Source organism: Procambarus clarkii, chromosome 17 (assembly GCF_040958095.1).
Source record: "Procambarus clarkii isolate CNS0578487 chromosome 17, FALCON_Pclarkii_2.0, whole genome shotgun sequence".
Taxonomy (NCBI): domain Eukaryota; kingdom Metazoa; phylum Arthropoda; class Malacostraca; order Decapoda; family Cambaridae; genus Procambarus; species Procambarus clarkii.
This window is the reverse complement of record NC_091166.1, coordinates 50,368,223-50,374,296: the sequence shown is the minus strand read 5'-3', so window position 1 is coordinate 50,374,296 and position 6,074 is coordinate 50,368,223.

Sequence of the window (6,074 nt, the reverse complement as noted above, 5' to 3'; positions counted from 1 at the left end):
TCCTCCCGTTCCCCGTCTCAAGCCAGCCAAAAAGGCATCAAGATAACCTGAATCTTGAAATACCATTTTCAGCGACTTCGTGTTGACACTTTGAAATCCCGAGCCTCTGCGCCACGTGGAGTAAACACCTTTTTCCTGAGGCGTGACTGGAGGAGTGATCACTGTTGGGGGGGTCCCAGCTGGCCTGGTGTTGTGGGGGTCCCAGCTGGCCTGGGGTTGTGGGGGTCCCAGCTGGCCTGGGGTTGTGGGGGGTCCCAGCTGGTCTGGTGTTGTGGGGGTCCCAGCTGGCCTGGGGTTGTGGGGGTCCCAGCTGGCCTGGGGTTGTGGGGGGTCCCAGCTGGTCTGGTGTTGTGGAGGGTCCCAGCTGACCTGGTGTTGTGGGGGTCCCAGCTGGCCTGGTGTTATTGTGGGGGTCCCAGCTGACCTGGTGTTGTGGGGGTCCCAGCTGGCCTGGTGTTGTGGTGGTCCCAGCTGACCTGGGATAACAGTGTTACTAGTGTCAAGGAGTAAGTCACAGTAACGTGGCTGACAACAAGGAAAGCGGGAGATGTTCCGGTCCAGGATGGACTTGTCGGTGTTCTTGTGCTTGCGGTAGCTGGTCAGGTGGTCAGGCTTACTGGAGCCTTGGAGTGCTGTAGCGTTGTCATCGGGGACTAACTTGTTCACTCACCGCTGTCTTCTCTGGATGGACTCAAGCGTAAGTTAGGTAGCTGTTTGAACAAGTTTGAGTGCACATCAATAGGAACTGATCCGTAGGGGTTAGTAGGAACTACCTCGTATAGGTCAATACGCCGTACACAATTTTGTATATTCTAGTGTAGTTCCGTTTCTCTGCCTATAGTCCTGTTGTCACATACTTGATCCTCGGCTTTATGTATCGTGATCTGTGCTGTATCATACAATAGGTGGATCTTTTCGATTCTCTTTGGCCTTACTGTATTGCGGGCAGATCTTGCTTCATGTTCGGATGGGTCTATGTTGTGGTCGGTATAAACCTTTCATGACTTCCTTGTCGCGAGCTTCATTGTTTACCTCTCCAGGTGTGCTCTTCCTCACACTCTCTTAACTATCTTATTCAACTCTTTTGTTTGGTTCTGACCCCTGGGGGAGCCGATCGGCTGAGCGGACAGCACGCTGGACTTGTGATCCTGTGGTCCCGGGTTCGATCCCAGGCGCCGGCGAGAAACAATATGCAGAGTTTCTTTCACCCTATGCCCCTGTTACCTAGCAGTAAAATAGGTACCTGGGTGTTAGTCAGCTGTCACGGGCTGCTTCCTGGGGGTGGAGGCCTGGTCGAGGACCGGGCCGCGGGGACACTAAAAAGCCCCGAAATCATCTCAAGATAACCTCAAGATAACCTGACCCCAGTCTTCGATTTAACCTCTTCAAACACTAGGTTGAAGAGGTTTGTTTGAAGAAAACAAACGTCTAGTTTTCACTAGACGGAGACTGAAAGGCGGAGCCCAAGAGATCAAAATTGTCCTGAATATATACAGGTGAAAACATTGCTACGAAGACATACTGAGAGAGCTAGAGGCTTAAGAAGCAAAGATCACAACATCCACAATACTCTAGGTGTTGACAAGGTATATATATAGAGAGGATGCATATGACAGGTACGACATCTGGACTGAAATGAAAGCGGAAGATGCGAATTCCTCAGGGAGTATATATGTGAATTTCTTACTCTGTTAGAGAGGTGAAGGAGTTTATGACATTATTATTGTCCTCGTCTTGGATGTCTTCGTCTTCTTCGTCCCCCTTCTCCTTGTGCTTGTCGTTCTATCGTGGTGGTCGTTGTGCAACCCACGTCTAGCGTCTAGGCCGTTGTATCTAGGTAACGAAGTCACAGTTACTCGCCTGGAGTCCCATCACAAAGTCTGCCCTCTCTCTCTCGCTCTCTCTCTCTCTCTCTCTCTCTCTCTCTCTCTCTCTCTCTCTCTCTCTCTCTCTCTCTCTCTCTCTCTCTCTCTCTCTCTCTCTCTCTCTCTCTCTCTCTCTCTTGAAATATACAATATGTAACTTAATTGTTAAGACCCGTCCTTTTTCACTGGCTCTTAACTAGCGTACATTCATGCCCTTTAGTACATTCATGTTCCGCTCTCTTCGCTCTCTCCCTCGCTTTGGCACTCTGCGTAGTTTGCATATTGGTGCCTACGGTGCCCTGGCTAAATGCCAGGCTTTAAAGGCACCCTTCTCCTGTTATTCTGTGCATGTATATTTCCTCCGCCGTGGAAATTTGATGCAGCTTTTGGATATTACTTGGTCGCTGCTGTTACTGAAGCTGTGTGCTGGTGTGGGCCACCACCGCCTGCTTGCTGGTGTGGGCCACCACCACCTGCTTGCTGGTGTGGGCCACCACCACCTGCTTGCTGGTGTGGGCCACCACCACCTGCTTGCTGGTGTGGGCCACCACCACCTGCTTGCTGGTGTGGGCCACCACCACCTGCTTGCTGGTGTGGGCCACCACCACCTGCTTGCTGGTGTGGGCCACCACCACCTGCTTGCTGGTGTGGGCCACCACCACCTGCTTGCTTGCTGGTGTGGGCCACCACCACCTGCTTGCTTGCTGGTGTGGGCCACCACCACCTGCTTGCTGGTGTGGGCCACCACCACCTGCTTGCTTGCTGGTGTGGGCCACCACCACCTGCTTGCTGGTGTGGGCCACCACCACCTGCTTGCTGGTGTGGGCCACCACCACCTGCTTGCTTGCTGGTGTGGGCCACCACCACCTGCTTGCTTGCTGGTGTGGGTCACCACCACCTGCTTGCTTGCTGGTGTGGGCCACCACCACCTGCTTGCTGGTGTGGGCCACCACCACCTGCTTGCTGGTGTGGGCCACCACCACCTGCTTGCTTGCTGGTGTGGGTCACCACCACCTGCTTGCTTGCTGGTGTGGGCCACCACCACCTGCTTGCTGGTGTGGGCCACCACCACCTGCTTGCTGGTGTGGGCCACCACCACCTGCTTGCTTGCTGGTGTGGGTCACCACCACCTGCTTGCTTGCTGGTGTGGGCCACCACCACCTGCTTGCTTGCTGGTGTGGGTCACCACCACCTGCTTGCTTGCTGGTGTGGGCCACCACCACCTGCTTGCTGGTGTGGGCCACCACCACCTGCTTGCTGGTGTGGCCACCACCGCCTGCTTGCTGGTGTGGCCACCACCGCCTGCTTGCTGGTGTGGGCCTCCACCGCCTGCTTGCTGGTGTGGCCACCACCGCCTGCTTGCTGGTGTGGGCCACCGCCGCCTGCTGGTGTGGCCACCACCACCTGCTAGTACATCAGTTCACATGTGTTAATATTGTACACGCGGTCATAGACGTGTCCCTGGCTGCTGCTGCTGCTGCTGCTGGTGGTAGGGCCCGGCTGAAATAATTCCACTTGTCGGGGATAAACTTAAGTAAAAGCTAAGCATTTACTAAAGCTTATCTTAGTAAAAGCTAAGTTTTACTTAAGCCTATCGAACCCCACCTCCCAAATCAACTACTGACCTTCCCCAGGATGCAACCCACAACAGTTGTTTAACTCCCGGGTACCTATTTTACTACCAGGTGAACAGGGACCGTGAGGTGAAAGGAAACGTGCCCAACCGTTTCCGTTCAGCCCTGGAATTGAACTCTGCCAGTCTTCACTACAGCTATGATGGGCGAACCGCAGCCACAATGAATAAATGTTGGGCTGTGTTGATAGTGCAGTATGCAAATATGGAGCATGTGAGAGAAGCCTATGTAATATTGCAGCGTGTTGAGTGCTGCGGAGCCTCAACATTGCAACCTGCAAGTGCAACGATGCATAAGTATTTCCCTTCGTCAACATCGGTGTTTTGTAGGTAAAAAAAATAATTTATTAATATGACATTGGCCGCTGAAACGCGAAAATTAAAAACAATCAAACCAAAAAGCCTCGTGGGATTCGACCCCGGGTCTAAGATGCTGGCACAATGTGTCTTCTCAACTAATAACTGCATTTTATTTTTACGGGATCGAGCAAATCGTAAAAAAATGCGACGTATTATTACAAATTAAACCATCGTAATACTGACGTTTGTCCTGTGAATCAGCCTCGATAGGTTAGGTGGGTTGCTTGGGATCGTCCGCTTCTGATCAAGGCAAAACCGTTGTATTTGTTACGGAGTGGCACGTTGAGAGAGAGAGAGAACGGGGGTGCAGACACAAGCCCAGAACCATCAAAAAACGTATGTGGTTTCGCTACCTGGAACAAAAAGTTCCAAGTAGCACGGGCTATGGTGAGCCCGCAGATTTATTGGGCGGTTATAGAGCCGGCGGGCGGGGCTCAGACGCGGCCAGCCGGGCCATCTTCGCCACTAACGGCACCCAACCGCTCCCAAACTTGCCCACCACAACAGTGTTCCTGATCACACTGGTATTCACACTTCTCTTACACAACAATCACCATCACCTTTCACGCACGTCACCATTTGTAGATATTCAGTACCATACAACATTCAGACTTCCCGCGCGCGCATCAGTATTCAGACTTGCCGCGCGCGCATCAGTATTCAGACTTGCCGCGCGCGCATCAGTATTTAGACTTGCCGCGCGCGCATCAGTATTCAGACTTGCCGCGCGAGCATCAGTATTCAGACTTTCCGCGCGCGCATCAGTATTCAGACTTTCCGCGCGCGCATCAGTATTCAGACTTTCCGCGCGTGCGCCTCAACATTCAGACTTTTCCGCGCGTGCATCAGTATTCAAACTTTCCGCGCGTGCATCAGTATTCAGACTTTTCGCGCGCGCATCAGTATTCAGACTTTCCGCGCGCGCCTCAACATTCAGACTTTTCCGCGCGTGCATCAGTATTCAGACTTTCCGCGCGTGCGCCTCAACATTCAGACTTTTCCGTGCGTGCATCAGTATTCAGACTTTCCGCGCGCGCATTAGTATTTAGACTTTCCGCGCGCCCCAACATTCAGACTTTCCTCACGCAAGATATTCAGATTCCCAACCACTGTATAATTTCAGGTTGAGGAATAGTGTGGGCAGCGAGTTGTAGACGATCCATCAGTGAACATTTAAAGAGAATACGATCACAACTTAAAGTTTTTCCCCGTCATATTTCTACTGGGTTTTTACTAACTTAAGGACAATTTCCTTTATTTTTCGTATTTTTTTATATATTTTAGATCGTCCTAAATATATTTTTAGAAGGCCTTCGGTATATTTAATTATTTCTTGTAGTCATGTTCGTATTTTTAGGGAGTCTTGGTCTTATTTTAGGGAGGTTTGGTCTTATTTTAGGGAGGTTTGGTCACATTTTAGGGAGGCTTGGTCTTATTTTAGGGAGGTTTGGTCACATTTTAGGGAGGCTTGGTCTTATTTTAGGGAGGTTTGGTCTTATTTTAGGGAGGTTTGGTCACATTTTAGGGAGGTTTGGTCACATTTTAGGGCGGCTTGGTCTTATTTTAGGGAGGTTTGGTCACATTTTAGGGAGGCTTGGTCTTATTTTAGGGAGGTTTGGTCTTATTTTAGGGAGGTTTGGTCACATTTTAGGGAGGTTTGGTCTTATTTTAGGGCGGCTTGGTCACATCTGCAAATCTTTGTTTGAATTAATTTTTATTATAAAAATGTACACTATATACATTTCTAAAAATTATATAATGTACAGTTTTCATTCTGTTTTTTCTAATTTTTTTTTTATTTTCTGTGAGAAAATACAACAAAGCAGATACATCATGTAAATACATTTTAATAGTTAAATAATAAATTACTTTAAAAACTTATTTCTTAAATTTACATTCTTATGATAACATAAAAACTATGAATCTCATTAAATTCTTTATTATCTCATTTAGAGTCAATTAATAAACATTATGGTTATTTGTAAACATAATTGTAATATATGGGTCACTACTCTTGTTTCCAGAGATGATGACAGAAGCGTTTGCGCAGTATCTTCAAAGCCGTGAGTATGTGTCTGCATATTATTTTCTGTATGTATCTGTATGTGTCTTGTAGATCTGTGAGTATGTATCTGTATGTGTCTTGTAGATCTGTGAGTATGTATCTGTATGTGTCTTGCAGATCTGTGAGTATGTATCTGTATGTGTCTTGTAGA